The sequence below is a fragment of the Gekko japonicus genome, unplaced genomic scaffold (genome assembly GCF_001447785.1).
Source record: "Gekko japonicus isolate JY-2015 unplaced genomic scaffold, Gekko_japonicus_V1.1 scaffold218, whole genome shotgun sequence".
NCBI lineage: Eukaryota > Metazoa > Chordata > Lepidosauria > Squamata > Gekkonidae > Gekko > Gekko japonicus.
In genome coordinates, this window is record NW_015167536.1 from 261,880 (window position 1) to 285,137 (window position 23,258).

The following is a 23,258-nucleotide window of genomic DNA, read 5'->3' on the forward strand; positions in this document are numbered from 1 at the left end:
ATGTACCTTTCTCACTTAGTCAGAAAAGTTCTGCAAAGCCAGTAGTGATTGCTCATTTATTGTAGGACAATGCATGAAGCTGCACATATTTCTCTGTATAGACTTATGACGTATGTCTGTAACAACAGACCCATGATGGCTGCTTATACACACTTAAAAGCAATCATGTGGATCACTGGCCCAGAGAAGCAAAGTCTTTGGTTTAATACACTTGTGCAGCTTGTTTGTAATGCTACATCTTCCTTGAATCCTGACATATCTGTATGAAATTCATTGATTTGACATTTCCAGTTTAAATACAAGCTGGACCGCAGCACCTGTTTACATGGGATATGGAACACACATCACCGTGTGGTATCTCTCCTGAGTACAAGGAAACTTGACAGGTAGATACACAATGGAACACTCCATAGGAAGCTCAGAAATGATGTCATCCCTTGCAAGCATTTTAGTGGAGAGGGGCAAGGGGCTAAGATTCCAAACAAAATGTAAAGCGATGTCTGAAGCTAAGCCTCTCAAATGCTGAGTTTTAAAGGCTATGATCCAGTCAGCACGCTTGCTGAGCCAGTCCCATTTAAATGAGCAGAATCTGCACAACTATGTTCATGCACTCATGTGCAGTGTATATTTCTGAGGCTCCAGCAGGAAAAAAAAGGATAGATTTTGGCCAAAACTCATAGCAGCCTCCTGAAAAGTAACACCCTTCTCAACTGCCGTTAATCATCTGTTCTAAGAGCAAAGGAGCAAGCCCAAATGTTTGATAAAGAGCTCCCATTTGCCCTAATGGTTTCATACTTAATTCTATCCAGCTGGCTAAAATGGCAGCAAAATGAGAAATCTTTGCATTTCTTTTTGGGTGCACTAGTGGTAGGCTGAAAAATTATGCAGTTCAAGATTCAGACTGAAAAGGAAAGTTGTCTGGGCTTGTGCACATATGTTCACAGATGGCTTTTCACTTCTGCCCTTTAAAAATACATATACAAGACTGTTTCTTTCATGTGTCCTTGTTACCTAGCAAATGCCCAAAATGGAAGAATTAGTTCGTACTTCTCTCTTAAAGTAAGACTTGTGCCCTGGAACAATCTCTTAGCACTTCCGAGAAGCTGACTTGGGGAATTACAAAAAGATGGGCAAAAATGTCTGCTTCCCATATTTGGGTCACATTTCATATTCATTGCAGAGACAGAACCCAAAAGGCCTCCAAATCTCTTTGTGGGGAGGGCAGCTCTTGGACGTCAGGTTCAATATGGTTATGTTCAAAGAGCCTTGAAAAAAATAAATAGCATTCGTCCACAGAAGTCTTGAAATGGTGGTGGCACCAAAGTGCTTTTGCTAGAATAAATGTCTTTCTCTTTTCTTCACCAAGCTCTACTGCAGACGTCACTGGAAAGTTGCAGGGAACATCTGAGTCTCTGGAGAAACTATGTGTGATGCTCCACAGAGGGCTGGCTGGTGCTGAAAACGGTTCAAGTTTTTTGGTAACATTCAGTCACACTTTTCCATGTCATTCATTTATTTTATTTTATTTTATTTTATTTACATTATTTATAGTCCACCTTTCTCACTGGGATTCAAGGCAGAGTACACAGAGGGAGTCAGTAAAATCAAACGGGATGGGACATTTCAATACACAGTGAAACAGGATTTGGATTGTAGAACCAAGCAGAAGTCTGAAAAACAGCACGACACATTAATTGATGCAAAATACACCACAGGATTCAATCCACAGCAGACTGTACCCACTAGTATAGACCACTGTCCCCACTAATTTATCCAAGTAACTTTGTGAAGCCTTTTGTACAGCGCTACCCAATTTCCTGTGTAGAAAAGCCCTTTTGAATAATTCCCCTACCCTATTGGTAGAGGTGAGGAAATGCTGAGAAACATCATTGGTAAACAAATGTTATAGAGCAAAGGGCAGGGACTCAAACAGGGCTGCCTTTTTCAATGGCAGTCTCGAGTTAAGTCTTCTGTAAAATTCTACCCTCAGATTGGTGGGCAGAAACAACATACTTGACGAATGATGACCACCATGTTGTTACAACCAGCTTTTATAAACTAGATTTAAAACTCTGGTAAAATAATCTGAATGCAATCTCTGTGGAAGGCCTAAAGCCCATCCTTTGCCATTCCAACCATGCATGTATGGAGCGGGATGCATGAATGTGAAATTCATTTTGTGGCTATTCCACCCGGCAACCAATTTCTTTCCATATTTAAACAGTATGCTAGTCAGAGGTCATTTCGGGGGGGGGGAGATCGCAGGAGATCACAGTTCCCCTGGGGGAGGTACGGGTGGGGGGCACATGACGAAGCCCCGCCCCCTGCTTCTGGCCGCCCCGCTTCCGGCCTTCATTCAGCCAGGAGGAGGCAGGAGAAGAGGGAGGGTAAGTTGCTTCCTCCCTGCCTCTCCCCACCCCTGCCTGCCTGGGGCCAGGGAGGGCCTTGGCGGGGCTTCCTTGCACTCCCGCCGGCCTTGCAGGTCCACCGCCGGGCCCCTCATGGGGCTCGGCAGTGGAGCTGCAAGGCCGTCGGTAGCGGCCGGGACCGTTGGGGGCGGGGTGTGTGGCCTTATGACACACTTCCAGTGATGTCAGGGTGTGTGGCCTTATGACACACTTCTGGTGATGTCAGGGGGTTTGGCATATGCTAATGAGTTATGCTAATGAGTTCCCCTAGCTCTTTTTCTACGAAACGACCCCTAATGCTAGTTGTATGTATGCTACAGTTCTTTGGAGCAATTTCTTCTGTCTAAATGTCCAGCGCCCTGTACAATTCTTCTGTTACATTCTAATTCTTCCAAAGTTACCTTCTTGAGTGGCAGGTTTCTCATGTTATCTACATAACTCCCCATCTAACTGACTACTTGGCTACTTGCTCATTGGGTGAAAGGCCTTTAACTGGACCCAACTGGAGGCTCTGGGGGTGTTACAGAGGCTGGTTTTAGTAGCTCATTGGTATTAGAAGATGTGCTTGGGGCTCGTTGGAATAATAGAGCAGGAAAGGGCCATACAGGCCATCTAGTCCAACCCCCTGATCAATGCAGGATCAGCCTAAAAGCATCCCTGTCATGTGTTCTTCCAGTTGCTGCTTGAAAACTGCCAGTGAGGGGGAGCTCACCACATCCCTCGGGAGCCAATTCCAATGCTGAGCTACTGTGAACCATAAAAAATTTCCCCCTAATATCCGAGCAGCAACTTTCTGCCCATAATTGAAACCCATTATTGTGAGACCTATCCTCTGCTGCCAACGAGAACAGCTTCCTGCCCTCCTCTAGGTGACAAGCCTTTCAAATACTTCAAGAGAGCAATTATGTTCCCCCTCAACCTCCTCTTCTCCAGACTGAACAGTCTCAAGTCCCTCAGTTTTGCCTTGTAGGGTTTGGTCTCCAGGCCCCTTATCATCCTCGTCACTCTTTTCTGCACCCGCCCCAATTTGTCCACATTAGGGTTGCCAATTTTCAGGGTTTTAATCCACCTCATCCCTGAATGTCCCTGTTAGGATGATGCCACCCAGAAGTGGATGCCCCACTGGTGGACCTCCTGATGGCACCTGGTATTTCTGGCCACTGTGTGACACAGAGTGTTGGACTGGATGGGCCTTTGGCCTGATCCAACATTGGCGTCTCTTATGTTCTTATCATCACGTTGCTGACTTTGGGGGGCACCGCTGTAGTTTTTGGGCAAACTCTATGATTTTGAGGGCAAAAAACCCCATAGAGTTTTGCCCAAAAACTAGAGTGGCACTCCCCAACATCAGCAACATGATGACGTCACTTCTGGGTGACATCATCATGGCAGGTGCGCAAAGATCTCAATGAGAAGGCTGGAGCCCCCTGCTGGCAACCGGTAAGGACCTGGCAACCCTAGTCCACATCCTTTTTGAAGTGAGGCCTCCAGAAGTGGATGCCCCACTGGTGGACCTCCTGATGGCACCTGGTATTTCTGGCCACTGTGTGACACAGAGTGTTGGACTGGATGGGCCTTTGGCTTGATCCAACATTGGCATCTCTTATGTTCTTATCATCGCGTTGCTGACTTTGGGGGGCACCGCTCTAGTTTTTGGGCAAACTCTATGATTTTGAGGGCAAAAAAACCCATAGAGTTTTGCCCAAAAACTAGAGTGGCACTCCCCAACATCAGCAACATGATGACGTCACTTCTGGGTGACATCATCACGGCAGGTGCGCAAAGATCTCAATGAGAAGGCTGGAGCCCCCTGCTGGCAACCGGTAAGGACCTGGCAACCCTAGTCCACATCCTTTTTGAAGTGAGGCCTCCAGAACTTCACACAGAGTACTCCAGATGCAATCTGACCAATGAACAGGGGTCATTTCGTAGAAAAAGAGCTAGGGGAACTCATTAGCATAACTCATTAGCATATGCCACACACCCTGACATCAGGGGCCCGGCGGTGGACCTGCAAGGCCAGCGGGAGTGCGAGGAAGCCCCGCCAAGGCCCTCCCTGGCCCCAGGCAGGCAGGGATGGGGAGAGGCAGGGAGGAAGCAACTTACCCTCCCTCTTCTCCTGCCTCCTCCTGGCTGAATGAGGGCTGGAAGCGGGGCGGCCAGAAGCAGGGGGCAGGGCTTCGTCATGTGCCCCCCCGTACCTCACCTGGGGGAACTGCGTTCCCCCGCGTTCCCCCCCGAAATGACCTCTGCCAATGAAGTATTCAACCAGGATGTTTGGATTCAACCAAGTTCAACCAAGATGCTTGGATTTCATTTTTCCTGTACCTTCTTGGCCCTTTGTCTGAGACACATGGCCAAAACCATCTTGAGATAGTAATAAACTTCTGAGCCCTGTCTGGCCTGGAGACTATGCACCAATCAATGGAGGATTCCCCCCCACTTCTTTATTGCCTTTTGCCATTTTTAAAAGTCTTTTGGTGTCTGCCCTTAACATGCATATTAATAAATGAATCTGCCTTATACTAAATCAGACCATTGGTCCATCAAGGTCAGTACTGTCTGCTTGGACTGGCAGAGACTCTCCACAGGTCTTTCACATCACCTACTAACTGAGCCTTTTTACTGGAGACACCGGGGATTGAACTTGGGACCTTCTACAAGACAGGCAGGTGCTTTGCTACTGAGCTGCTGCCCCTCCCCATGTGTAAATTATGATTTCCTTTCAGAATCAGTCCTTTTTTATTGTAAGTTTGGGCCCTTGGAACCTTGCGCACTTGCTTCCTCATGAACCACTCTGCCCATGCTTTCAGGTTGCCAGCTCCAGGTTGGGTGGAGCCTGGGGAAGAGAAGGGGCCTCAGCAGGATGGAATGCCAGAGAGTCCACTCTCCTAATCAGCCATTTCCCCATGGGAACTGATCTCTGACATCTGGGGATCAGTTAATTCTGGGAGATGGCCAGGCCCCACCTGGAGGCTGACAATCCTAGGTTGCCTCCTCTTACCCCAGATGACATTTATAAGCACTTTTTAATGAGATGACTTTGAGAACTGGGCTGTGGGAAGTGAATTTTTCATTTTTGAAAATATAAAGATCACTTGGTGTTTCTGCTGATTGCAAACATGCAGATGCCGCTTGGAGAGGAACTGGTGAACACCATGGGCGATTTCTCACTAGAGCTGCCTCGCAGCACAGTGCCGTTTGCCCCAACACAAACATGTCAATTTCACACCCGAGGCTGCGGGGCTGCATTTGACTCGGGGCTTCGCCCGATTTCCTCCGCAGTTTCATGATCCTCAAAAACCAGGATCACGAAACTGCGGAGGAAATCTGGTGAAGCCCGAGTCAAAATGCAGCCCCGGAGCTTCGGGTGTGAACTTGACATGTTTGTGTTGGGGCAAACGGCGCTGTGCTGCGAGGCAGCTCTAGTGAGAAATCGCCCCATCCTTTAATATTGTTAAAGAGCGAGACTCGGCTTTTATTACATTGCTTGGTTTGGGGAGGGAGTATGATACCTTTTCTTTAAAATATTTATTTTTAGATGCCAGTTAAAGCTCAACAAATAGAAAATGTGAACAGAACTATGAACTGTTGCTGCAGGCCCTCAATTAAGGCAGCCAGCCTCCTTCCAACAGGGATGCTGCTCCTAGCGATGAGCAGTTCCTACCAACAGGGAAGCAAGGAGTGGTCTTTTGCTTCCCATACCTGTCAGTCACAGTCATGGCCTCACTCATTGGCTAGGAGGGCAGGATGGGCTTTTCCCCACTGCATGAATTAGGCAAAAAATTCTCTACGTATTTTTCTTCTATCTCTGGATGTGGAGATAGAAGACTTGCTTTTTATTTTTTAAAAAATATTGTGAATCTGGGCCAGCTAAGAGACCAAAAAGGCAGTGGGTTGATTCCAAGTAAAACTGTCAAACCTTGCTTTGCTAAGCTCGCTTGAGGGGTTCCCGTAGTAATGGGGGGAGGGAATTCCTGTGAGGAGGCGAGGTGAGTGAATGAGTGAGAGAATGAGACCTTTGTTTTAGAAGTCATAATTTTCCTTGCAGGATGTGCCTCTCTCTTTCCTTCTTTCCCAGGGAGAGGTGTCCTTGAGAGCTTTTTGGTACCAACTTCAGCAGTAGATAATGAAGCCATATCAATCAATCAATCCAAGACCAATGATCAAAGAAATACATATTCATTAGGCACAAAGAAATTTGCTTTCAGCTTAAAAGATATTTAGACATATAACCTTAAAATCATTAAAAGTTTAAAAATCCATTGTATCAAAAATTATAAAATATCTACAACTGAACTAATTATGAGTTATGTGGTAGATAGATAAAGGTTATGCTTGATCGACTTTGTTGTGGACTTTTACCAGATGTGCGCAGAATTTAGCTATTTGTCTAGAGATTTGCTGATTTTCCTCTATCAAAAGTCTCTCAAGATTGGCACTAACTGCATCAAATGCTGGTCTATCTAAGAGGGGGGTGATAAGCTTGTCCCTGTAACCTTGATGAAAAGGACAGTGGAAGAACATGTGGAGCATCAATTCCACTTCTCCCATAGAACACAAGCAGCACCTGTCTTCATAACCAAGCCATATATTTTCCACTTGGTTGAGATGGCAGCGCTAGGCGTGGCATGTTTGAATGACATATGCTTGGGGAAGGAAGGGGCTTTTGTTTGATTTGCCTATAATAAGCTTGTACCTGCCAATACTCTTTAGTTTTGTCTGCACAAGTGATGTTCTGGATCATGCATACATCTCAATAAACTTATCACTGCCAAACAGAAAGTTGTTGAGAGTAACTTGACCGGGGATCTGACAAAAATCCAGTCAGCTGGCCAATATGGTTACTCCTAAAAGCTTGTCTTCTTAAATACTGGGAGGCAGGGCTATTTTTGGGCAGGAATGCACAGGAACGGAGTTCCGGCTGGCTTCAGAGTTGGCCACGCCCATGACAGCCAAAACCTCTGTGTGCATGGCTAAAGAGGGAAGGCCTGGAGAGCAAACCCCCCCCCGGTGACTCCCCATGCCTCCCCCAGTCTGTCCAAGGCAACCCAAGGGAAAGCAGTTTGCCTCCCCTTCCCTCCAAGAGCCAGCTTGCCCAGGCTCCCCGCAGCCGCAGGGCACCCAGGCAAGCCAAGGGAAGGCAGTTTAAACTGCCTTCTCTTCCCTCCAAACGGGGGTTGCCTGGACTTCCCGCAACTGCGGGGCGCCTGAGCAAGCCAAGGGAAGGCAGTTTAAACACTGAGAAAATTTTTTGCAAGGGGAGGAAAGTCCCAGTCTATCACTTTACATGCTGTACTACTTTGCCACTTGAGGGAAGTCAAGGAAATCTTCCTCGGTATGTGGAGGATTTGTTAGTGCTGGTAAAAAGTATAGGCAAGTCAAAGTTGACTGAAAGGCAGCCTGGTAGGGTTTTCAAGGCAAAACAGAGGTGGTTTGCCAAATTGCCATTGCCTACCTCTGTGTACCAACCGTGGACCTCCTTGGTGGTCTCCTGTCCAAGAATTAATGGTGGCCAACCTTGCTTCGTTTCCAGGATCTGATGAGATCAGATTAGCCTGGGCCATCAAAGGGCAAGAAAATTAATATAGTCCCTTTTATCACCTCAGCTCCATGCCACCTCATCACCATCTTGACCTGCTGCAAGTTTACATCAAGCCCTTGTTCAAGGAGTTGTGGGGAGGCATATAATCAGTATGGAATCTGGCTAGGGGCCCTCTTCTCCTTCCTAAGACCTGGAGGCTGTGTTTAGTTTGGAAAGAGGGTCAGGCTAGGTATGGGAAAACCTGCCCTGTCTTTCTTCTATGCAAATGACTTCATTGATGGATAGGGAGATGGAAAGTCATATTGGAGAAGTGGAGGTGGTATGTAGGGCTAGTGAGTGGAGTTTGGGGAGCAACCTTTCCACCCCTCTCCCCTCGCCTGCCTGTCAGACTCGACAGTCCTTTAGCAACCACCTAATATGAATGAGACGCTAAGCACAGAAGAGTTGTCTTACCCTTCCTTTTATTTTTTTAAAAATCATATTTACCCTGACCTGGATAGCCCACGCAAGCTCGATCTCGTCAGATCTCGGAAGCTGAGCAGGGTCAACTCTGGCAAGTACTTGGATGGGAGACCTCCTTGAAATACCAGAAGTGTGGGTAGGCTTTATTCAGGTTCCTCTCTGAATATCCTCCAGGCCCCCAGTAGGGGTCAGTTGCCAGAGGTCACCATGACTTCCAGGTGCACACACACTAACACGTACACACACACACACACACACATGAAAAATACAAAACAAAAACAAAATTCTATTTGCCTTCCATTTGTGCTGACTGTTCATCCACAGAAAAAACTTGTGTGCTTCCCATTTTAGATGATCTAATCTCTTCTTATGGTCACGATTATGCAAACCATGACATTATGAAAGCGCTGGTGGAACAACCCCTTAAATAAAATCGGAAGGTTTCTCCCTCCACGAGCACTCTAGCTTGACCCCACAAATGCCATCAGCTGGGGAAGTCTGTGATTTCAGTGGATATCTATGTAATTTTTGTTTACCAAAAAAGAGAGAGGTTATTTATGGTTTATTTGAGACACCAGATCATTGGATGCTTGTTTCCATCAATTTGTCACTGTTTTTATCGTCACCAATTGCCCATAACTGGCGCACATTTAAAACAACATTGATCTTGATATTATGGTGTCATAATATGACAGTAATAGTTGTAGCCTGTTCGGGAAGCCCAGTTGCTAAGATTGATGGCTTTCACCGCACCAATTATATTCTGTCCATCTAAGTGATAAAGAGAGTGTTGGAGGCATTCAATAGACAAATTAGATATCTTTCCCAATTATTCCTTTTATTTTATAAGGCCACATGTTTGATTAACACCTTTTCCCTTCCCATATTATCTGACACATTTTGTACATTCATCCCCCATGTGTTTTAATTTTATGGGTGTAATGAAAGATATGGAAGACATCCACAGAGCTGACAACACTTGTATTCATTCTCCTTCCATATGTGTGTGATTTTCTATTTTTTTACCCGTCTGTGAACATTTAGGAGCTGCAATCCTACAAAGGTTTACCCAGAAGTAAGGACCTTTTAATAAAATGGGACTTGCTTCTGAGTAGACCTGCTTAAGAAAGCTCACAAAGTTTCTTCCTATTTTCCTTTGATGGGGGGGGGAGTAAGAGGGGAAAAATGGACTGTGCTATAAACATCATTGTTTAGGTTTTTTTATTTACAACTGTGGCAAACATAAAACTCACATAGAAACGATTGTAATGCAATTAATTTGTTATAAAGAAGCCCCAAACACACGATACAGAGGCAGTGATAAGAAGCATAAAAATGCATTTCTGCTTCTTAATAGCCATTAAACAAACATAAAATGCAATCGTAGAATTTATACAAAATAGATTAACGTGCACAGGCTAAGTAGGGGAACTTCTTTATTGACAAAATGCCAGTCAAAATGCAATAAATGACCATCTCTGCTTGTTCTGAATACTAAACCTGTGCCTGGCTAGTATCATTTTGGTGAAGGATTACTTTGTTGTATTAGCGAGTGAGAACCAAAACACAGCAGTTTGAAATGCCATGGGCAATCCCTTGCAAAATAAGTGTGATGAAATATTTTTAAAAGTGTGAGTTATCCTTTGGGTTGCACATGTGTACGTGTGTAGGTGTGGGAATGCACTCATCTACATTTCTATATTCACACTTGGGTCTGTGATCCTGTGCATAAGGCGCTGGCAGCATATGAACAACATCTGGCCTCCAAAGCTATTGTTTGCAGTCGCTAGTCGGTCTGCCAAATTTTAATCAAGGTGTGATGAAAACGCTAGCCACAGAGTCACTGATAAAGAGGGAGGGGAGGACATTGTAAGTAAGAGAGATCCCATGTTTATTTGTTAGTTTATTTATCTCATTACAGCTGCGATCACATGCACCTTTTGATCTGACATAGGTGCAAATGCCTGATGGATCTAAGCGGAGCAATCAGAATCAAACATCTGGGAAGCATCCCACAGTCATCAGCAACCCATGCTGCTCTGCCACGGAAGCAGAGTTAAAAGATACTGGGGAAAGTCCAGTAGCAAACAGGTTGCTACAGGCCATGGATGGACTTTCCCCTGTGACAAGGCTCTTTTTGCCAGTTCCAGCTGGCTCCCAAGTTGGCCACGCCCAGCAGGAACTCGTTAGCATAATAGGCCACACCCAACAGCAGAAACTCATTAGGATTGGTTACAATTAGGGGTGTGTGGCCTAAAATGCAAAGGAGTTCCTGCTCCCAAAAAAGCCCTGGGTTTTGTCAACAAACAAGGTAAAGAGAATAAGAAGCAAAGGTGGGTGTGGCTGGATGACCACACTTCTGGTAGCACGGGGGTGTGGCCTAATGTGTGAATGAGCTGTGCTGTCAGGGTGTGGCCTAATATGCTAATTAGTCCCTGCTGTTGGGTATGGCCTATTATGCTAATGAGTTCCTGCTGGGCTTTTTCTACAAAAAAAGCCCTGCTCATTACCTACTGCCAAGTACTTTACCTGGAGGTGCCAGGGATTGAAGATCGAACCTGGGACCTTCTGCATACCAAGCAGATGCTCTACCACTGTGCCATGCCCCCTCCTCACTCCTGAACCGGTTTGCAAGAATACCATTTTTTCCCCTTAATGTGAACTTTTCTTCTTAGCCATTGCAATGAAGAATGTAGTTGGTTTTAGGACCTGTAGTAAAAATAATCAACCTAACTGAAATCCATCAACAAGACTTTGGATTTAATTTTTTTTTTTTTGCTTTATTTAAAGGATCCTACAAAGTCATATTTCAAAAGCAAGATTTTAAAATGCTCAAAAGTCAAATTCTGAAATGGTCATATTTGCAAAATGTCACGTTTATACAAAATTCAGTTTCCGCTGTATCCATTGAAAATCTTTATAGGCCCATCTTTTCATCAAACAAATGTAATCTTAAGTAGGTAATAAAGGGAGGAATCCAAGCATGCCTACTCATCAGTAAGTTCCATTGTAGATACTGGAGCTTACCCTGAGTATAATATTTGTAGGATTGCAGCCTAAATCTGTCTTCAAATGCTCTGTGGATTAGGCTTCTGAATCATATTGCTTTATCATCTTGAATGCATTTACACAAAAGCAAGTGAGCTGCACTTGGAAGTAGTTCAGAAACTTTGGCTAGTACAAAGTGCAGCAGGAACTTCGTAATAAACATATCAAGCCAGTTCTCCTAGAGTTACACTGCCTTCCAGTTTGCTTCTGGACTCTACAAAGTGTTGACTTTGACCTTTAAAGCCCTAAACAGTTTTGGTCCAAAGTGTCAGGTTCCACAGCAAGTAACTCTTCACACACGTTTCCTGAGAAGCGTTATGCTTTATTAGAGTACAAAACCGGTACCACATCCACAGGATTATTGTTAGGAATAACTATAGGGCGGGAACATCCGTACATATAGCCAGACGAGGCGAATAGCTAAGCAAATGAACCTCGAGTGCGTGCGGGGAAATTCTCCCGGCGGGAAGTTACATAATGAGCGGGAGACTCGCAGGGTCCCTGAGAGCAGAAAGATTCACACCAGTGGTGGACCGCAAGCCCTCCCATCCTTACAAGGCCAGACTGATAACGCCGTCTAGCTGAGCTGAGCTCCCACAGTCTCCGAAGCAATGTTTACGCAAAGCTGCTGAGCTGTGAGCAAGCGGGACAGAAGCAACATAAAATGGCAGCTAGCTGACACAAAATACCGAATGGATCACTTTTTACGGCATCAACCTATCTAAACCCTGAGACTGATGGTTGTCCCGTAGGAACCGGCCTTGTCTGAAGTTAGACTGTCAATGATAGGGAGTCAGGGGAGGCCCTTTTCTGCTTCCCCCCCCTCCCTATGTGGAATTGCATTCCCAGGGAGGTTAGGCTGAGGCCCCCTTTACCCAGACACAACTGAAAATCTTGTTCCAGCAGGCCTTTGAGCTGCCTTGTTGCTTGATGGTACCGTGTCCTCTGTCATTGTATTCTGTGGTCAGTTTTCAATATTTGTATTATTTTTTCATATTTGATTATTGTTGTAAGTGTCTTGGGAGGGGGCCTGAAAGGCAGCACGGGATAAATAAAGCACTAAAATAAAGCACTAAATAAATCTCTGATGATTTCAGTGGAATTGATTTCCTGTGTATGTAAAATCTGTCAGTTTGCAGTCAATTTATGGCAACCACATAGGTTTCGCAAGGCAAGTGAGAAGCAGAGATAGTTTGCCAGTTGCCCTCCTCTGCAGAATCTTCCTTGGTGGTCTCCTATCAAGTACTGAGTGTGCAGAATTTAGTTGATAGATTAATCAGCTAACACTTAAAATGAATTCATTGTTGAGGGCTAATTGTAATCAGTGATAACAACTAATGCAGTGCATGTTTCTTTATTTCTTAGGGCTATTTTGGTTCTGGTGTGTTGCTGTACTGTGACTTAAAAAACTGAATACCACAGGTACGTCTAACAGTATTTTCCTTTAACAATGAGTGGTAGCTTTTGTCTGCGGTCCTAAGAACACATTCCTGGGAGTAAGTGCCAGGTACTTGCTCACCTTGGGGGTAATCCTAAAATAGTCTACTCAGAACAAATCCCGCATTATTCAGTGGGGCTGATTCCTGGGAACGCATTCTTAGAATAATAGAATCATAGTGTTAAATCGCTCACTTAACAAAAGCAGTCAGAGAGTGATTCAGCAAGAACATAACTTTATTCTTCAGAACGCACACAACTCTAACACGGATCAACATCAGTCAGCCAGAACAGCTTTAACATTGCAGCTGTCCTGCTTTTAAACATTCCCGGCTAATGTAGCCGCGCCCACTGTACAATACCCAACCAATGAGGTTGAAATGATAAGGACCAATCAGGGAGCTAGCAGTGAAGTGATTGGATGCAGTTTCCTGGGCTAGTCTTCAGATAGAATGTCTTTGGATCCTAGCCCAGGATGAAGCTTAACATTAGGTTTCAATGGGGAGGTTCACAATAACACATGTATTCAGTTGGCCTCACAAAGAATACATTACACATAGAGTTGGAAGGGGCCATACAGACCATCTAGTCCAACCCCCTGCCCAATGCAGGACCAGCCTAAAGCATCTCTGACAAACAGTTGTCCAGCCTCTTCTTGTCCAGCCTTTGTTTATTCCAAGTTCCATAAAGTTTCTTTTAATATCTCAAATAGGCACCTAAATCGAAATTCTGATAACATGCAAATATATGTAAAACAGTTAAGAGGTGGACAATTAATCAACTAAGAATCTGTGATCTGTTTGACAGCTGCATTCATTCATTTATTTACAAAACTTATATCCCATCTTTCTGCCCTCACAGAGGCCACCAAGGTGGCTAACAAATCAAAACACACATAATAAAAATCACATTTAATTTTTTAAAAATCAACCTCATCACAAACCCCCCACATATCATTAAAACCACTAAAACAGAGCTAAAATACATACAAAGACATAAAAAGAACAATTAAAACATCAGTGACGAAGGAGGGATCAGTGAAAGAATGTGAAACAAAATTAAAAAGTCTTCGCCCCCTGGCAGAAGAGGGCAACAGAAGGGAACAGACAAATCTCCCCGGGGAGAGAAATTCCAGAGTTTTGGTGCCAGCAATGGCCGCGCTTCAGATCTAGCCAACCTTCTACACAGTCTTAAACATGCGACATGGGCACAAGTTCAGATGGCATCAACACTTTTTATTTCCAGCCAATGTGTCAAGACATTTTGATTGTCAAGCATTACGATGTAACAGCACCTTCAGCCACCCATCCATGACTTGGGTCAATATTAACACACAAAGTTGTCTGAGAAAGACCATTAGTACATCTAACCCAGTATCATTTACTAATAGTAGTTCTTCAAGATATTGGGCAAAGAAAGGTCCTTCCCAATACTTGCTGCCCACTGTGGTATATTTATTGTATCTATGGCTGTGATCACACACAGTAAATAATGTGATAACAGCCTACGTATGTATGTAATTGAACAGTCTGCTCCTCCCCTGATATCTGAGTTTGGTCCTATTGGGTGGAACTCATGTTTCAGTTTCCAGTTTTGTAGGTTAGCTGAAGTTATTTGTTGTTAGAGTTGTCTCCTTGCAAATAAACCCAGTTTCCAGTCTCCTTGCAAATAAACGGCTAATATTTTGAGCCAGCTTGTCTCTGCTGAATGGACCTGAGAATGGGTGCCTGAGTGAGTACTCTAACCTGGGAACCCACAGCCAAAGGGGGACATTACACCCACGATCCTGGAGAGATCCTGGGACCTTCTCCTAGCCAAACAGGTGCCCTACCACTGACCACTAGCCTTGCGCACAAAATCAGGAAGTATGGATTCAGGGCTGGTCTACAGATGTAGTCCATGTGGCACGGAATTCTTGAGATTGTACCATTCCAGACTCTTGGGGAAGACCTCATGTTTTAATGTACCCCCACATCACAGTCTCTCTATCCATGTAAAATGAAAATGCCAGAAAGAGAAACCTAGACATTCTTTCTCTTTAGCATGCTAGACTTCTATATATAGGGAAATGATTTGTTTTGATTTTGAGGTGGGAGGGAAACGTTTAACCACCAGATCCCCCAAATGATATCTGCCCTGCTTGACTGAGTCGCGTGTGCAGAAGAGCTTTCAGTCATGGCACTGACACTGAATGGACCCACATCCGAAGCACATGTGTCCCCTTCTGGGAACTATGTGGGTGGCCCCATTTTTGGCACTAATGAACTGTAATGACAGGAAATGGGAGACACTGTGCTTCCTGTACTTGTACATATCATTAACATCTGAAGTGGCTGATGGTGTCCTGAGCTGTTGGATTTTATTAGACGTTATCCTTCCCTAAATGCGATGCTGCCCAGGGTTGCACATATGGCCCTTCCAGACCAATATCCTGTCCCCAACACATCTAAACCTTTGGTGGTGTGTGTGTGTGTGTGGGGGGGAGTGTATAACCTTTGATGAGATGGCTTGCCTGTATAATGACAGAGTGGAGATCAGGTATAGCCCTGAGGCGGGAGGTTTCACATTCTGTCCCCTTAGTCTGTGAAACTATTAGCTATTCTCGCTGCTCCACAGAGATGTCCAATCCCTCTTTGAAACTTGCTGAAACCTTCCTCTGCTCGTGATGAATGAACTTTTAATGGAGAGGAATAGGTCGGCTTGTTTTAAGTGAAACGTTTATATGGAAGTGGATGATTTAAACAACTTGAGCTCCATTAAACAAAAAGGAAAGCTAGATCTTAAACTCTCATTTGTTTCAGAGAGTGTCTGGCCTGGGATAAACATGACATTAAGTAGCCATCTGAGCATTGCTAAAACATACATTTGCCTTCGTAATAAAATGTTTTTAAGAGATAGTAATGGTTTTACCTTTGCCTGCCTCTGCGTAGCAACCCTGGACTTCTCGGTGGCAGTCCTGGATTCCTTCAATAACTGCCCATCAACTAACAGTAGCGGCAGTCCACAAAACAGCAGGCACCAGGGAGCCTGTTTATTTGGCAGAAGAATCTCCTCTTTAGAGACAACGCCCCTGAATCAAGTCCACTTATCTTCCTGCTTCTTTCCCTGATGTCTTGAACCCTCTGTGTCTGTGAAAGAACATGAATAAGAGGAAATGTTGATCAAAGATGTTTGGATGTCATCCACACTTGTTTATTTATGATATCCTCCCCACCATCCCCATTTCCCTGCCAAAATTCGCTTTCAAAGTGGCTCACAGGATTTTATCATTTTTTTTTAACTTTAATGTTCAGTACAAATGTTTCTTGGGGGAGAGGGTTTCTCACAATGCAAACCCATGTAGTCTAATCCCAGTGATTTCAATGGACTTGGAGTGCAGTAACTCTGTCCAGGATTGTACTAAAACATGAGCTGGATCCAGGCATAATGGATAGCTGTTGACTTATTTGCTCAGGCTCATTTGTATCTTGCTTTATTGGGGTTGCCAGCCTCCAGGTGGGGGCTGGAGATCTCCCAAAATCACAACTGATCTCCAGACTACGTAAACAGCTAATTAATTAATTAAAACATTTATTTCACTTCTGCTGGAGAAAATGGCTTCTTTGGGAAGTGGACTGCATGGCATTATACCCAATGGAGGCCCCTCCCCTCCCTGAATCCCAGTCTTCCAGGGTCCACCCTCAGACCTCCAGGTATTTTCGAACCTAGAGTTGGCAACTCCATGCCCTATCCCAGAGGCTTGAGGGGAAGAACAGCTGACCTAGGGAATTCTTTCTGCTACAACATGATTTCAAAAGCCATCCAATGCATGTATAAGATCCTTACAAGTTCCCCACAATGAAACCCCTACAAGGGTTGCCTATTAATTTCAGTGTAGAAAACAAGTCACTCCTTCTGTTGCAATGAACAGGGTGGAGGTCTGGATTCAGAGATATGGTTAAGTAGTGTGCCTTCCCTGCCGGCCACTTTTGCATTCCCCTAAGAGATGCTTCCACTTCCAAAAGGTCTTCCAGTTACAATTATGTGGACTTGTGTGTAACATGTATATCTTGTCTTACTACAATAATGTTATGCTTTTGTTGCGATAATTTTATTCTGCTGCTTCACTGCTGTTCATTAGCCACCTCAAGCATTTAGACAGAGTGTGTACATTGTATAAATAAAGAAACAGAAAGACCAACAGATTTCTCCATGTCACCTGTTTGTCTAACACTCACTCCGTCCTCTCATCCTCTATTTATCGAAAACTGTGTCTTCATTAAGAACCTAAGAAGAGCCCTGCTCGACCAGACCAGTGGTCCGTCTAGTCCAGCATCCTGTTTCACACAGTGATCAACCAGTTGCCAACAAACAGGCCATATAGGCTAAGACCTTCCCCAGATGCTGCCCCCGGCACTGGTATTCAGAGGTTTGTTGCCTTTGTTCCCTTTACTCACCATGGCAGGTAGCCATTGATGGACCTGTCCTCCCTGATTAGAAGATATTCATGGGCCAACTGTACAGCAGGTGCATGTTCAGCCTGTGAAAAAAAAATTGTGATAAACCATTGGACATCAGATAGCCCACTCTGCCATGCCTTTATGCTAGACAGACTGAATGTCTCACTGATGGCTGGACAGAGGGGCGCATTGCTAAAGCTCCATCTTCAAATCAGTTCTGCTGTTGTGCTTCAAGTACAATTGAGACCAGACACACAGGTAGAAGGCGGCTTCTCCCCACTGTGAGTGGCACCATAGGCAAAGACTTTGCTGCTATTCCCATCAGGAAGGAAGAGGTTAAAAAGCCTGTGTTTCAGCTACTATGGGATGAAATATTCAAGGTGTATAATAAAGGGATCCTTGGTATTTCCAGCAGAGATCAGATAAGGAGCCTCTGGGCCATCAGCTGTCTGTTCCTAGCAAACCTGGCCTTGTGAAGGTTGGTGTTGGTGAGATGTATTCCTAATTAGGAAATGGATGGTATCACAACATTCGTATCCTTAAATACCGCCCCCCCCCAAACACAAGCATAGTGTACAGTTGCTTTTAAAGGTCTATAAGAGGGTGTATCTAGCTCATTAGAGCATCTCCATCAGATTGCAGGCCTGGGCTTTTTTGAGATCCTATAATCTCCCCAGCTAAATGACACTCCGTTCAGGGGAAAGAATTTATTTGATCCATTTGAGTATCCCACCCATGCCCCCCTCCCTTTCTCGGTCTTTTTCATTCACATGGCCAGGTGAAGACATGTCGGAGGAGGTGAAGAAAAGTTCAAATGGCACATGAATTAATTCCCCCTGCTATCAATTAAATTTGGGACCCAATCTATCTGGAAGTCTCCCCATAAAACCCCCAGTGAAATATATGGGACCGATGCATAAAGGAGGGGGCATGGCTTAGTCACAGAACCCATGCTATGTGGGGCCTCTGGTCTAGTCACTGGCATCTCCATGGTTGAGGACCAGGTGCTTTCTGTGTACAAGACTCTGGAGCAGTGTTCCCTCTAAGCTGAGTTAGTGTGAGCTGGCTCACCGTTTTTTAGCCTCCGGCTCACACATTTTTTTTGTCTCTGCTCAGGAAGGATGGCTCCAGAACAAACTCATTTATGCAGCAGCCAGATTGCTCACTCACAACTTTATTGCCAGTCGCTCACAAAGTAGAATCTTTGCTCACAGAACTCCACAGCTTAGAGGGAACATTGCTCTGGATTGCTGCAGTCCATCAGAGTAGACAATACTGAAGTTGATCAACTAATGGCCTGATTCTTGCCCTGACCTGGATAACCGAGGCAAGCCCAGTCTTGTCAGATCTCAGAAGCTAAGCAGGGCCGACCCTGGCAAGTATTTGGATGGGAGACCTCCACAGAATGCCAGGGCTGGGAAACCAGAGGCAAGCTATCAAGTCACTTCTCTGAACATCCTCCATGCCCCAGTAGGAGTTGCCAGAGGTCACCATGACTTCCAAGTACGCATGCATGCATGCACAAGCGCACACACAATGCAAAAAAAACCCCAACCCCACACCAAAAACTAATGGCCTGATTCTCTGTATGGTACAATTTAGCATGGGACAGAGGAAATGGAGTGGATTTCCCTTCCCCCATGAGTACTTGCAGTTCCCCCCCTCCGAGATAAATATTATCTCCCTCTCTCTGGATATAGATATGGTGGAATGTGCAAGATCTACTGTGCAGCCTTATGAAGAAGATCTGGAGATCACCCTACAGGGGGACAGCTGAAGGACTGGTAGTTAACATAGCTAGATTAGGGACTGCCCACAGTTTCAGATTATGTCCTTGCCGTCGCCTGCTTGGCTCTTCTGGAGACTTCCTGCTCCTGCAGAGCTTCCTTCTTGCTCTGGTTTTTCTCACTGCAGCTGGGCTAGACAGTTAAGGCTCTCTCTCTTCTGTGCTCTATCAAAGTTTGTCTTTTTAAAATAAACTTACTAGTTTTTCTCTAAATAGTCAATGTTCCACTTCCACAGTACTCCACTTCTGCCAACAGGAACATGCCATCAAGTCACAGCTGGAGACCCCATAGGGTCTTCAAGGCAAGAGACCTTGAAAGGTGGTTTGCCATTGCCTGCTCTTGCATAGCAACCCTGCACTTTCCTGGTGGTCTCCCATCCAAGTACCAACCAGGACCAACCCTGCTTAGTTTCTGAGATCAGACGAGATCAGGCTAGCCTAGGCCATCCAGGTCAGAGCCTAGATATAGATATATAAATACCAATCCTGCTGTTCTGATTAAGAAGCACCCAAGTATGTGTGTCGGACGGGAATGACTTTTCTCTGACTGAGACCCTGGAGAGCTGCTGTCAGTCAGAGTAGACAGTGCTATCTTTGATAAACCTACAGTAGGGGAGAGACTGTGGCTCAGTGGTAGAACGTCACAGGTTCAATCCCTGGCGTCTCCCATTGAAAGGGTCAGATAACAAGTGATGTGAAAGGCTTCTGCTGAGACCCTGGAGATCTGCTGCCCATCTGAGTCGACAATACTGACCTTGATAGGTCAATGGTCTGACTCAGTGATCATTTAAGACCATCACTGACCCCCCTGTCCAGCTTCCACTCTTTTTCTGTGAGGCATGTGCAGGAGAACTCCCTAATGGATCATGCTGCACTATGCTGCCCTTAATGGCACCCAGGCCCTGCCACCTGAGAAAGCCTCACAGGAAGGCCACATCAGTCAATTTGAAATGTCTGTCACATTCCCAGGTCTTACCTACCTTTGGTGGTGGACTGGGCAGTCCTGTTCCTTCTTTGTCTTTACAGAAGAGGTCTCAATTCCATTCTGGTTTTGAACATGATGTCACCATATCTCAAAAAGGACATTGCAGAACTGGAAAAAAATACAGAGGAGGGCAACCAAGATGATGATTAGGGGATTGGAGCACCTTCCTATGAGGAAAGGCTGAAGAGACTGGGACTTTTCAGTTCAGAAAATAGATGGCTGGGGGGGACGACGACATGATAGAGCTTTATTATCTATTTATTTATTTTATTTCTATGCCACGCATAGCCAAAACTCTCTGGGCAGTTTGCAACAAATATAAAACAATAAAATATAATACATAAAACATAAAAACATTAAAGAACAATAAACCTGACCCCAAAAGATCTGATCCAAAGTGAAAGAAAAACACCTGGCTCATTGTATCGGACCCCTGCATAACCAGGGAGGTCTTTAAAGGCCTCCACAAAGAGGACTGTCCTAACCTGGTACTGAATAGATGGCAAATGTGGCACCAAGTGGGCCACAGCATGGAGGTTGTTCCACTAAAAAGGTCCTTCCCCCAATTGCCACCTTCCAAGCCTCTCAAGGGGTTGGCACCCAAATGAAGGCCCCAGAGGTTGAGTGTAGTGCCTGGGTAGATTAGGGTTGGGAGAGGCACTTCAATAGGTGTTATGGCCCCAAACCATGTAGAGCTTTATAGGTTAGGACCAGCACCTTGAATTGGGACCAGAAACATGCAGGCAGCCAATGCAGGTGGGCCAGAACTGGTCTTTTATGTTTGGACCTCCAGGTCCCAGTTATTAACCTAAGTGCTGCATTCTCCACCAGCTGCAGCTTCTGAACCGTCTTCAAGGGCAGCCCTACGTAGAGTGTGTTGCAGTAATCTAGTCTGGAGATTGCCAGAGCATAAATTACTGAAGCCAGGCTATCCCTGTCCAGATAGGGGTGCAACTGGGCCACCAGCCGAAGCTGGTAGAAAGGACTCTGAGCCACCATGCCACCTGAGCCTCAAGTGACAGAGACGGATCAAGGAGCACCCCCAAGCTGCAAACCTGCTCCTTCTGGGGGAGTACGACCCCATCCAGAACAAGTTGTACACCCCACATCCGGTCAAAGGAATTACCCACCAACAGCATCTCAGTCTTGTCTGGACTGAGTTTGTTTCTTAGCCCTCATCCAGTCCATTGCCATAGCCAGACACCGGTTTAGCACATCCACAGCTTCACCTGCTGACAATGAAAAAGAAAAATAGAGCTGAGTGTCATCAGCGTACTGATGGCAACGCGCTCCAAAACTCTGGATAACCCCACTCAGCAGTTTCATGTAGATGTTTAATAGCACGGGGTACAGAACAGACCCCTGACAAACTCCATGCTGGAGAATCTACGGGGCTGAGCAATATTCCCCAAGCACCACCTTCTAGAGACGGCCCTTCTGGTAGGAGTGGAACCATGGCAACACAGCGCCCCCCCCACTCCCATTTCAGCCAGCCGCTCCAGAAGTATACCATGGTTGATGGTATCAAAAGCCACCGAGAGATCCAGCAGTATCAGAAGGGTGGCATTCCCCCTATCTCGCTCCCGGCATAAGTCATCATACAGGGCGACCAAGGCTGTTTCTGTGCCAAAACCAGGCCTGGACCCCAATCAAAATGGATCCAGGTAATCTGTTTCATCCACAAATACCTGGAGTCGACTGGCAACCAGGAAAGGAATATTTGTACCAGCCTATTGTTGTTTAAATTTTCTGGGTCAAGGGAGGGTTTTGTGAGAAGTGGTCTCACCACTGCCTCGTTGAGTCAGGATGGGACCACTCTCTCTCGCAAAGAGGCTTTGGTGACCATCCTGGTCCAGCTGGTTATCCCTCCCATGCTGGCTTTTATAAGCCAAGAGGGACAAGGACTCAGTACAGAGGTGGCTGCACGAACCTGTCCAAGCATCTTGTCTGCATCCTCGAGTTGTATCACCTGAAACTTATCCAATAAAACTGGAGTAGACTGTGCTCTGGATAGCTCTACCAATTCAACAGCTGTAACTCTGGTGATTAGATAGATTCACGGAAGATGTATGTCAATGGCTACTAGCCATGGTGGCTGAAGGGAACCTCCACATTCAGAGGCACTAATCCTCTGAATCCCAGAGCCAGGAGGCAACATCAGAGGAAGGCCTCAGCCTTGATGCCCTATTGTTGGCCGACTGAAGGAACTGGTTGGCCACAGTGTGAGACAGGATACTAGACTAGATGGGACTATTGGTCTGATCCAGCAGGGCTCTTCTTATGTTCTTATGTTTGTGGGATCGTCCCCATCATCTCTTCTTTTGGCCATTTGCCTGCTTCACTCAGTGGGGAAGAGCAGTCCCCTCCCCCGCCCATGGGCTGAACTCCAGAGCTGTGAGAGAAGGTTTCGGCCCATCTATCCTCTCTAGAAGGATCTAACAAGATTGAGAGAAAGCTGAGTGAGCCAAAGGCTGTGCTGTTAACAGGGCTAATGTTTTTTTGCTAGATTTATTGTGGGGGAAAGGAACTGCCTTGCCTTCTGTGATGAATTAAATGGAGAAAGGAAACTTCCACAATAGGCCTGCAGAAGGAATTTCCCTCTAGTCTGGCCAGAAGGAGGACTCTAGGGAAGGCGGGTTTAGTTCCAGCCAAATTTCTCCAGCTGCAGGCCATCACCTCTGGTGAAGATGGAGGCTCTCGTTTTGCCTTGGGCTCCTATGAAGTAATGCTCTCTTGGAGGAGGGGAAGGGAAGGAGGCATGACTTCTTTTGGCACCCATCGTGACCAAGAACTTCAGTGGGGGGAAAGCAATACAACATGTTTTCTGCTTATCAGGGTTTTGTTTTTTTGTTTGATCCCAAAATAGTAGAACTTGAAAGCATCCAATGAAGCTGATGGGCAGTAGATTCAGGATGGGCAAAAGGAAATTACATATGGAGTCATTAAAAAGTGGAATTCGCTGCCAGAGGATGTAGTGATGGCCAGAGGCATAGACAATTTTAAAAGGAGATCAGACAGATGAATGAAAGAGAGGTCTGCCCAGGCCCATAGCTATGGTAGGGCTTTGGGGGGCTCTTCCCCCTTTCCTAAAGGCACAGCTCCACAAGAAATTCTCTTGTAAGTGCCTTTAAGCAGAGTGGGGTGTTTT

At 45.5% G+C, this 23,258-nt stretch overlaps 1 long non-coding RNA gene across 1 annotated transcript; it reads right to left on the reverse strand.

Moving 5' to 3' along the window:
- Positions 1-15,861: 15,861 nt before the first annotated feature.
- Positions 15,862-20,210, reverse strand: LOC107112382. The gene is made up of 3 exons (XR_001482587.1): positions 20,106-20,210; positions 17,337-17,419; positions 15,862-16,028 (listed from the first exon to the last, which is right to left on the reverse strand). It is a non-coding gene; the product is annotated as an uncharacterized LOC107112382 (long non-coding RNA).
- Positions 20,211-23,258: the final 3,048 nt, after the last annotated feature.